The following is a 12,071-nucleotide window of genomic DNA, read 5'->3' on the forward strand; positions in this document are numbered from 1 at the left end:
CTTAATTTTAAAAGGGGTCTTTATACCAGCACTTAAAATATAGCAATTATGACAATTATACAATAGTTGTGAAGGAATTTTAAAGAGTTTGTTACTCAAATTATTTCTTTTAAGTTAATATTTATACCAAAATGTCTTGAATTCATTATTCATTTGAAAATTCAGAATTTCCGTTATGTAACATTTCGATTTGCTCAAATCTGTAAATTATTCCAATGTTAAATTGAAATTGTTAAAACTGATTTGTATTATTGTCAAAAGTGTTGAGTAAATCTGATATAAAAATTGATGAAAATCACTACATTAATGTAGGTATATTCATAAGAAAATTTTATTTGTCTATTAGTTAGTGTTTAAAAAAAAAATGGGTTATTTTAGTATATAATGAATTAATTAAAGATTATTCTTTTGTCTTAGGAAATTATTATGCTGTGTGCCTGTGCACTCGCTCGTTTGTTTGTTTGTATGAATATTGTATAAATGGGAATTTCTAATATAAATGGTATGCATATTATTAACTTAATTTTTTTTTTTTTTTTTTTTCTCAACAAGTTGGTCGTCTCCCACCGAGGCAGGGTGACCCAAAAAAGAAAGAAAATCCCCAAAAAGAAAATTCTTTCATCATCATTCAACACTTTCACCACACTCACACATTATCACTGCTTTTGCAGAGGTGCTCAGAATACAACAGTTTAGAAGCATATACGTATAAAGATACACAACATGTTTTATTTTTCTTAGGGTAGGATATGTATTTTTTTTGTTTTTCAACAAATCGGCTGTCTCCCACCTAGGCAGAGTGACCCAAAAAAACAAGAAAATCCCCAGAAAGAAAATACTTTCATCATCATTCAACACTTTCACCTCACACATAATCACTGTTTTTGCAGAGGTGCCCAGATACAACAGTTTAGAAGCACATACAGTGGAACCTCAAAAATCGAACGTATCACTTATCTAACATTTCGAAAATAGGACCATTTTTTCGGACAAACTGTGTGTCTATTATCGAACGCACCCCTCTTTTCGGACCGCCGGGTACAGGACCTGTCTGCCACCTGTGTCCCCGCACAAGCGCCGTGAGCAGTCTAGCTTTGTTAATGCTTGAGTGAACACTAACCTGTGCTCTCATTCACGCATTTTATGATTATTTCATTGTGTTTAGTGCTTGTGGGAGTGTGAAATAAGCTACAATGGGAGCAATGAAACTTGCTAGTGGTACCCCTGTGGTAAAGAAAGTGAGAAACACCATAGATGTGAAGAAGGAAATAGTACAGAGCTTGCCAGGATGTATGTGAAAGACAAGTCGACCATTGGTTCTATCCTGTCAAAGAAAGAATAAATCAAGGAAGCTGATGTTGGGAAAGGTGTTAATATAGGGAGTGGACGAGGTGCCCTCTTCAAAGATTAAGGAGATTTGTGCCAAGTGGAATGATGTCCAAATGTTTGTGCAGAAGTACCACCCTGAGCAAGCTGAAACAAGCCATCTTTGCAACAAGTTCAGTGACAGAACCAAGTCCCATTTTAGGGAAATGTTAGAGGCGCTAGAAACAGAGGACTGTGGACAGTTATTTTGTGAGACAGGGGTCCAGTGACCCTCAAGCTGGTCCTACTGGCATTAAAAGACAGAGAAGGGAAGTAACCCATGGGAGGGCTTTATCTGAAGTCCTCATGGAGGGGGATTCTCCTTCCAAACACTAACCCCAACTCCCTCTCTCCTCCTCCCTATCTTCCAGATGCCATCACCAATCATCAATAAAGGTAAGTAAAAATGTTATTTTATATGTATTACTATACATAATTAAAAACTATAGTATTTGTTGTATGTAAAACTGTAATTAATCTCTATAAAATGTATTTTTTGTGTGAATATTTTTGGGTTTCTGGAATGGATTAATTGTATTTCCATTATTTCTTGTGGGAAATATTGCTTCGAATTTCAGACTTTTCAAATTTATAATTAGCTCCTGGAACGGATTAAGTTCGATTTTTTAGGTTCCACTGTATAAAGATACACAACATATCCCTCCAAACTGCCAATATCCCAAACCCCTCCTGTAGAGTGCAGGCATTGTACTTCCCATTTCCAGTACTCAAGTCTGGCTATATAAAAATAACCGGTTTCCCTGAATCCCTTCACTGAATATTACCCTGCTCACCCTCCAACAGCTCGTCAGGTAACAAATACCATTCGTCTCCATCCACTCCTATCTAACACGCTCACGCATGCTTGCTGGAAGTCCAAGCCCATCGCCCACAAAACCTCCTTTACTCCCTTCCTCAACCTTTCCGAGGATGACCCCTACCCCACCGCCTTTCTTCCCCTACAGATTTATACGCTCTCCATGTCATTCTACTTTGATCTATTGTCTCTAAATGACCAGACCACCTCAACAACCCCTGATCAGCCCTCTGACTAATACTTTTATTAACTCCACACCACCTAATGTCCACACTCTGAATTCTCTGCATAATATTTACACAACACATTGCCCTTAGACAGGACATTACCACCTCCAACCACCTCTTTGCTGCAGCATTTATAATCCAAGCTTCACACCCATATAAGAGTGTTGGTACCACTATACTTTCATACATTCCCTTCTTTGCCTCCATAGATAATGATTTTTGTCTCCACACATATACCTCAATGCACCACTCACCTTTTTTCCTTCATCAGTTCTATGGTTAACCTCATCCTTCATTCATCCATCCGCTGACATGTCAACTCCCAAATATCTGAAAACATTCAATTCATCCATACTCCTCCTCCTCCTCCTCCTCCTTTTCCTCCTCCTCCTCCTTTTCCTCCTCCTTTTCCTCTCTCCTCCTCCTCATCCTCCTCCTCCTTTTCCTCCTCCTCCTTTTCCTCCTCCTCCTTTTCCTCCTCCTCCTTTTCCTCCTCCTTTTCCTCCTCCTCCTTTTCCTCCTCCTCCTTTTCCTCCTCCTCCTTTTCCTCCTCCTCCTTTTCCTCCTCCTCCTCCTCCTTTTCCTCCTCCTTTTCCTCCTCCTCCTTTTCCTCCTCCTCCTCCTTTTCCTCCTCCTCCTCCTTTTCCTCCTCCTCCTTTTCCTCCTTTTCCTCCTCCTCCTCCTTTTCCTCCTCCTCCTCCTTTTCCTCCTCCTCCTCCTCCTCCTTTTCCTCCTCCTCCTCCTCCTTTTCCTCCTCCTCCTCCTCCTCCAATTTGATATCAAATTTTTCTTTATCTAAATCATTTGATACCCTCATCACCTTACTCTTTTCTATGTTCACTTTCAACTTTCTACCTTTACACACACTCCCAAACTCATCCACTAATCTTTGCAACTTTTCTTTAGAATCTCCCATAAGCACAGCATTATCAGCAAAAAGTAACTGTGTCAATTCCTATTTTGTATTTGATTCCCCATAATTTAATCCCACCCCTCTCCCCAACACCCTAGCATTTACTGCTTTCACAACCCCATCTATAAATATATTAAACAACCATGGTGACATTACACATCCCTGTCTAAAACCTACTTGTAACGGGATGTAGTCTCCCTTTCTTCTACACACCCTAACCTGAGCCTCACTGTCCTCATAAAAACTCTTTACAGCATTTAGTAACTTATTACCTATTCCATATACTTGCAACATCTGCCACATTGCTTCCTTATCCACTCTATCATATGCCTTTTCTAAATCCTTAAATGCAACGAAAACTTCTACCTTTATCTAAATACTGTTCACATATATGCTTCAATGTAAACACTTGATCTACACATCCTCTACCCACTCTAAAACCTCCTTGTTCATCTGCAGTCCTACATTCTGCCTTGCCTCTATTTCTTTCATTAATAACCCTACCATACACTTTTCCTGGTATACTCAATAAACTTATTTGTCTATAATTTTTACAGTCTCTCTTGCCCCCCTTCCTTTTATATAAAGGAATTATACATGCTCTCTTCCAATCCCTAGGTACCTTCCCCTCTTTCATACATTTATTAAACAAAAATACCAACCACTCCAACACTATGTCCCCCCTGCTTTTAACGTTTCTGTCATGATCCCGTCAGTTCCAGCTGCTTTAACCCCCTTTCTTTCTATGTAATGCCTCACACACCTCCCCCACACTCACATCCTGCTCTTCTTCACTCCTAAAAGATGATACACCTCCCTGGCCAGTGCATGAAATTACCGCCTCCCTTTTTTCGTTGACATTTAAAAGTTCCTCAAAATAATCCCGCCATCTACCCAATACCTCCATCTCCCCATCTACTAACTACCCTACTCTGTTTTTAACTGACAAATCCATTTGTTCCCTAGGCTTTCTTAACTTGTTTATCTCACTCCAAAATGTTTTCTTATTTTCATCAAAATTTCTTGACAGTGCCTCTCCCACTTTATCATCTGCTCTCCTTTTATAATCTCTCACCACTCTCTTCACCTTTCTTTTACTCTCCATATACTCTGCTCTTATTATAACACTTCTGCTCTGTAAAAAAAAACTCTCATAAGCTACCTTTTTCTCTCTTATCACACCCTTTACTTCATCATTCTACCAATCACTCCTCTTTCCTCCTGAACCCACCCTCCTATAGCCACAAACTTCTTCCCCACATTCTAATACTGCATTTTTTAAACTATTCCAAACTTCTCCAACCCCTCACCACTACTCATACTTGCACCAGCCCACCTTTTTGCCAATAGTTGCTTATATCTCGCCCAAACTTCTTCCTCCCTTAGTTTATACACTTTCACCTCGCTTTGTTGTTTCCATTTTCCTTTTGTCCCATCTACCTCTTACTCTAACTGTAGCTACAACTAAATAATGATCCAATATATTAGTTGCCTCTCTATAAATATGTACATCCTGAAGCCTACCCATCAACCTTTTATCCACCAATATATAAAAGTAGATGGGATACAAGGAGAATAGAAGCATCAGGGAAGAGAGAGGTGAAGGTTTATAAACTAAAAGAGGAGGCAGTTAGGGTAAGATATAAACAGCTATTGGAGGATAGATGGGCTAATGAGAGCATAGGCAATGGGGTCGAAGAGGTATGGGGTAGGTTTAAAAATGTAGTGTTAGTGTTCAGCAGAAGTTTGTGGTTACAGGAAAGTGGGTGCGGGAGGGAAGAGGAGCGATTGGTGGAATGATGATGTAGAGAGAGTAGTAAGGGAGAAAAAGTTAGCATGTGAGAAGTTTTTACAAAGTAGAAGTGATGCAAGGAGGGAAGAGTATATGGAGAAAAAGAGAGAGGTTAAGAGAGTGGTGAAGCAGGGTAAAAAGAGAGCAAATGAGAGAGTGGGTGAGATGTTATCAACAAATTTTGTTGAAAATAAGAAAGTTTTGGAGTGAGATTAACAAGTTAAGGAAGCTTAGAGAACAAATGGATTTGTCAGTTAAAAATAGGAGAGGAGAGTTATTAAATGGAGAGTTAGAGGTATTGGGAAGGAGGAGGGAATATTTTGAGGAATTGTTAAATGTTGATGAAGATAGGGAAGCTGTGATTTTGTGTATAGGGCAAGGGGGAATAACATCTTGTAGGAGTGAGGAAGAGCCAGTTGTGAGTGTGGGGGAAGCTTGTGAGGCAGTAGGTAAAATGAAAGGGTAAGGCAGCTGGGATTGATGGGATAAAGATAGAAATGTTAAAAGCAGGTGGGGGTATAGTTTTGGAGTGGTTGGGGCAATTATTTAATAAATGTATGGAAGAGGGTAAGGTACCTAGGGATTGGCAGAGAGCATGCATAGTTCCTTTGTATAAAGGCAAAGGGGACAAAAGAGAGTGCAAAAATTATAGGGGGATAAGTCTGTTGAGTATACCTGGTAAAGTGTATGGTCGAGTTATTATTGAAAGAATTAAGAGTAAGACGGAGAATAGGTTAGCAGATGAACAAGGAGGCTTTAGGAAAGGTACGGGGTGTGGACCAGGTGTTTAAAGTGAAACATATAAGTTAACAGTATTTAGATAAGGCTAAAGAGGTTTTTGTGACATTTATGGATTTGGAAAAGGCGTATGACAGGGTGGATAGGGGGGCAATGTGGCAGATGTTGCAGGTGTATGGTGAAGGAGGTAGGTTACTGAAAGCAGTGAAGAGTTTACGAGGATAGTGAGGCTCAAGTTACAGTATGTAGGAAAGAGGGAGATTATTTCCCAGTAAAAGTAGGCCTTAGACAAGGATGTGTGATGTCACCTTGGTTGTTTAATATATTTATAGATGGGGTTGTAAGAGAAGTAAATGCGAGGGTCTTGGCAAGAGGCGTGGAGTTAAAAGATAAAGAATCACACATAAAGTGGGAGTTGTCACAGTTGCTCTTTGCTGATGACACTGTGCTCTTGTGAGATTCTGAAGAGAAGTTGCAGAGGTAGGTGGATGAATTTGGTAGAGTATGTAAAAGAAGAAAATTAAAAGTGAATACAGGAAAGAGTAAGGTTATGAGGATAACAAAAAGATTAGGTGATGAAAGATTGGATATCAGATTGGAGGGAGAGTATGGAGGAGGTGAATGTATTCAGATATTTGGGAGTGGACGTGTCAGCGGATGGGTCTATGAAAGATGAGGTGAATCATAGAATTGATGAGGGAAAAAGGGTGAGCGGTGCACTTAAGAGTCTGTGGAGACAAAGAACTTTGCCCTTGGAGGCAAAGAGGAGAATGTATGAGAGTATAGTTTTACAAACGCTCTTGTATGGGTGTGAAGCATGGATGATGAATGTTGCAGCGAGGAGAAGGCTGGAGGCAGTGGAGATGTCATGTCTGAGGGCAGCATATGGTGTGAATATAATGCAGAGAGTTCATAGTTTGGAAGTTAGGAGGAGGTGCGGGATTACCAAAACTGTTGTCCAGAGGGCTGAGGAAGGGTTGTTGAGGTGGTTCGGACATGTAGAGAGAATGGAGCGAAACAGAATGACTTCAAGAGTGTATCAGTGTAGTGGAAGGAAGGCGGGGTAGGGGTCGGCCTAGGAAAGGTTGGAGGGAGGGGGTAAAGGAGGTTTTGTGTGCGAGGGGCTTGGACTTCCAGCAGGCATGCGTGAGCGTGTTTGATAGGAGTGAATGGAGACAAATGGTTTTTAATACTTGACGTGCTGTTGGAGTGAGCAAAGTAACATTTATGAAGGGATTCAGGGAAACCGGCAGGCTGGACCTGAGTCCTGGAGATGGGAAGTACAGTGCCTGCACTCTGAAGGAGGGGTGTTAATGTGCAGTTTAAAAACTGTAGTGTAAAGCACCCTTCTGGCAAGACAGTGATGGAGTGAATGATGGTGAAAGTTTTTCTTTTTCGGGCCACCCTGCCTTGGTGGGAATCGGCCAGTGTATTAATAATAAAAAAAAAATATAATTAACAAATTACTTTCATTACATGCTATATCATACCTTGTATACTTATCCTCCTTTTCATAAAATATGTATTACTTATTACCAAACCTCTTTCTACACATAGCTCAATTAAAGGCTCCCCATTTTCATTTACTCCTGGCACCCCAGATTTACCTACTACTCCCTCCACAACATTTTTACCCACTCTAGCATTGAGATCTGTAACCACAAGTATTCTCTCACTTGGTTCAAAACTCCCCACACACTCGCTCAACAATTCCCAAAACCTCTCTCTCTCCTCAATACTTCTCTCTTCTCCAGGTGCATATACGCTTACTGTAACCTACTTTTCACATCCAACCTTTATTTTACTCCACATAATCCTTGAATTAGTACATTTATACTCCGTCTTTTCCTGCCATAGCTTATCCTTCAACATTATTGCTACTCACCCTTTAGCTCTAACTATTGGAAACCCCTGACCTAATCCCATTTGCTTCTCTCCACTGAAACTCTCCCACCCCCTTCAGCTTTGTTTCACTTAAAGCCTGGACATCCAGCTTCTTCTCATTCATAGCATCCACAATCATCTCTCTCTTATGATTTGCACAACATCCACGCACATTCAGACAAGTAGGGTGTGTGTAAGTGTAAAAAAGTTTCAGTAAAGCAGTTAGATCAATGAAATTACCATGGGTAGGTAGTGTTTATTTGAAAGTCCATATATTGTGTGCACCAAGTGGTAGTTAGTGTGAGCAAGAGACTGATGAATGGGAAATTTCACATCTCATGATAATGTTAACTTGAAATAAGAACGATATATAAGGAGGAGGTGCGGGATTACCAAAACTGTTGTCCAGAGGGCTGAGGAAGGGTTGTTGAGGTGGTTCGGACATGTAGAGAGAATGGAGCGAAACAGAATGACTTCAAGAGTGTATCAGTCTGTAGTGGAAGGAAGGCGGGGTAGGGGTCGGCCTAGGAAGGGTTGGAGGGAGGGGGTAAAGGAGGTTTTGTGTGCGAGGGGCTTGGACTTCCAGCAGGCATGCGTGAGCGTGTTTGATAGGAGTGAATGGAGACAAATGGTTTTTAATACTTGACGTGCTGTTGGAGTGTGAGCAAAGTAACATTTATGAAGGGATTCAGGGAAACCGGCAGGCCGGACTTGAGTCCTGGAGATGGGAAGTACAGTGCCTGCACTCTGAAGGAGGGGTGTTAATGTTGCAGTTTAAAAACTGTAGTGTAAAGCACCCTTTTGGCAAGACAGTGATGGAGTGAATGATGGTGAAAGTTTTTCTTTTTCGGGCCACCCTGCCTTGGTGGGAATCGGCCGGTGTGATAATAAAAAAAAAAAAAAATAATAATATAAAATGGGAGATAATGCAAAATAATATAAAGTACATGAGAAGATATGACAATGTCAGGTCTATTATTTTAGGGATTTCATAATGAAGAATTGAATTAGACTCGGCAGTTTAAAGAATGTATATATGTTGATAGAATTACTGACAATATGTAAAGTAAAAGGACACAAGTGACATGTGACATTTTATTATGGCAATGTTTCGCTCTCCAGGAGCTTTGTCAAGCCATTACAAACAATACATGGACACAGAGGGTATATATTGACTTAGAGTGAGGTGTAATATTACTATCGTGTCACTACTACCACTAGTATTACACCTCACTAAGCCTATATATACCCTCTGTGTCCATGTATTGTTTGTAATGGCATGACAAAGTCCCTGGAGAGTGAAACGTTGCCACAATAAAATGTTACATTAGTTGCACTTGTGTCCTTTTACTTTACAGTTTAAAGAATGTAAGACAAATGCAATTCTTTTATGCAAATTGAAAGAAAAGGGTTTTGTTTACAGTTAAATTTTATGCCTATTTGAAGTGAGGACTTGTATACAAGTTAGGACCACTGTTGTATTAACCGTTTCACTGTCCAGACCCGACCCCCCCCCCCCCCGACCCCCCGAAATTAATATTGCGCAGTCTACATTTAACCCTTTCAGTGTCGGAAACTCTGATCTGAGAGCTGCTCTCATGGTCGAAGAATTTAAAAAAAAAAAATATTGTGAAATGATAGAGAGTCTTTTTCTGAAGGTAATGAAACCAATTGTACAAAATTTGATGGAAAACTTATGGAATTATGCTCTCAAAGTTAGCAGCCTCAGCGATATTTACGCATTAGCGAATTTGCCCACACTGAGCCCTGTTTTCAGGCAGTTCCTTTGTTCCAGTTTTCCAAACTCAGCTGTTTTGCTAGTATTTCTTCTATCAATTAAGTACAAGAAACCACCCATTTACCTGTTTCAGCTATCCAATAAATAGATCAGAAATAGGTAATTTGGCCAGTTTAACACACATTTAAAAAATTGCCAATTTAAAGTCCGGAATAAACAATATAGACATTCCTGGCACTAAAAAATATTTTCTGTTCCTTAGTCACGTCTCTAGGCCCTCTTATATTACGCTCTTATATCGGCTCGTAAGACGTATATATATGACCGAAACAGTCAAAGGGTTAAACTGTCCAAACGTAGATCTACGTTCACATGCGTAGCGCTCTGAATGTAGATCAACGTTTTATTTTACATGCTTTCAAATGTAAAAAAAGGTAGATTTATGTTTGGAGCACTATGCACGTGAGCGTAGATCAGCGTTTGGACAGTTTAAGGGTTAAATAGTTGATTGGGCAGTTTCTTGTGCTCATTCGATAAAATAGAAGACATGCTAGCGAAATAGTTAAGAATTTGGTTAAGTGGAACAGTGTAATTGGCCTAAAATAGGACTCAAAGTAGGCAAAATCAACATTGTGTAAATATTGCTAACACAGCAAAATTTACGATAGCATAATTTTGTCAATTTTCCATCAAATTTTGTACTTTTTGTTTTATCTCTAGAAAAAGATTCTTCAATTTCATAAGAAAAAAAAAATAAAAAAATGAATATTTTTGGACCTTGTGGATAAGTTTCAAACTGGGAGTCTGGACCTGAAATGGTTAAAAACCCATAAAACAGAGCAGGTGAAGTAGGGAAGCCTTACCCGTCCTCAGGAAAATTGATAAATATCTCTGTCAGTAGTACATCTTGCTTGCCATCAATTAATACCAAGAAACAGGTAATAAACCCATAAAAACCACCCTAGAAAAACTTCAAAGTCATTATTGTGAATGAAACCCAAGGTCAGTTTTACTTTTCCCATCATGCACCATGTGAGGCAGTTTTTTTTTTTTTTATATATATATACTGTGCACACACTGCATAGACCCATTCTCTTGTATCTAGGCCAAATTTACCGCTCGCAGCTTATCTGAAGGAGTTTTGCTCAAAACGTAGATCTGTGTGAGGAACCTAGCCATCAGTAACGTAGATCTTCGTGGTGGCCACTGAAAGAGTAAAGTGTAATTTTCAAGATAGCAATTAAGAGAAAAATTAGAGGGGGTGAATTGCAAATATGATATTGAAAAATTGAGTGATGGTTTCAGTTTCTTTGGGTATGTGAGTAATAGCTGCAAGCAATGTTAGAGGAATGCCAGGAGGAAGAGATGCATGTTTACTGGATGAAAAATGTTAAATGATCTCTATAAGTTATAATGGGACTGGTGGCTGAGAGCTGTTAGAAAAATCCCTCAAAGGAGGTTCATTGATGCTGGTGAGGGGCTCTTGATCCAAGAAACAAGATCTGCCCTTTGGTTCAAACCTGAATGCCTCCCATTTCTCCAGGTATTGTAGCTGTATAGTCCTTGTGGCTTAGCGCTTCTTTTTTGATTATAATAATAATAATCCAGGTATTGTATGATCCATAACTGTTTAGTATTCTCTCCCCATTAATGCAGTTAATGCACTAAAAAAATGCTTTGATTGTAGTGCAGCACTTGACATTTTAATAAATAAATTAAGATTGTTCAAAAACATAGGGGAAAGTAATTGATTTATGAAATTGTTAAAATAACTTTTTTTTTTTTTTTTCCTTGAGCTCTTCAGCTGCTGTTTCCCTTCTCGTTGATAATAGAATATAGCTTTTAGTTATATAATGTAAATAGTTTAACGGAGGTGTTGCAAGGCTAGAGAGGCTCTTTTAGGAAGAGAGGGAGGGATCCTGGTGTACACTTGTGTAGAGCTGAGTAAGTTTCCATTTTTACTCATGCTCTGGAGTGTATTGAAAGGCTTGTATATACTAATTTGTAAAACGTTAACATAGTTATTTTCAGAGTAGCATTAGTGGCAAGAATCAATTATTTCTAATTGGATAAGTATGTGTGGATGAAAGGGACTTAGAACTGTGCACGGTAATGCACTGATTAGTTTAAATCCGATATTTTGTGAGGTTGAAACTATATTGATAGATCATCATCTGCCAAATTTTATTATAAGATACTGATAATGAATGCTTTTCTTCCATGAAAATAAGGTTCCAAGCTCTCCATAAGTGATTGGTTAATATTGTTGTGTTTATACTATAAGCATTAAAAAGATCAGCAGATAGTGTGTAAATTTTTAGATATTATGTGGATTAATTTGTTTGGGATTATGATATTCAGATAATCCAATAAAGAATTTACAATTTTTTGGGTTGGTAGTTATTGATTTTTTCTCCATTACCAAATCCGTGTGCGTGCGTGAGTGCATCTGTGTGAGCATGTTAGCAGTGAGTGGAGATGAATGATTTTTTTGAGACTTGACGAGCTGTGTGAGTGTGAATGTGGTAATATTTCATGAAGGGATTCAGGAGAACTGGTTATCCAGATTTGAGTCCTGGAGGTGGGAAGTACAATGG

At 39.1% G+C, this 12,071-nt stretch overlaps 1 protein-coding gene across 3 annotated transcripts in view; it reads left to right on the forward strand.

The window, feature by feature from the left end:
- SMC3 (structural maintenance of chromosomes 3) overlaps positions 1-12,071 on the forward strand; it is an 84,487-nt gene that overhangs the window by 40,660 nt on the left and 31,756 nt on the right. The gene's annotated exons all lie outside the window — the stretch shown is intronic.

Source organism: Cherax quadricarinatus, chromosome 31 (genome assembly GCF_038502225.1).
Source record: "Cherax quadricarinatus isolate ZL_2023a chromosome 31, ASM3850222v1, whole genome shotgun sequence".
NCBI classification, from domain to species: Eukaryota; Metazoa; Arthropoda; class Malacostraca; order Decapoda; family Parastacidae; genus Cherax; species Cherax quadricarinatus.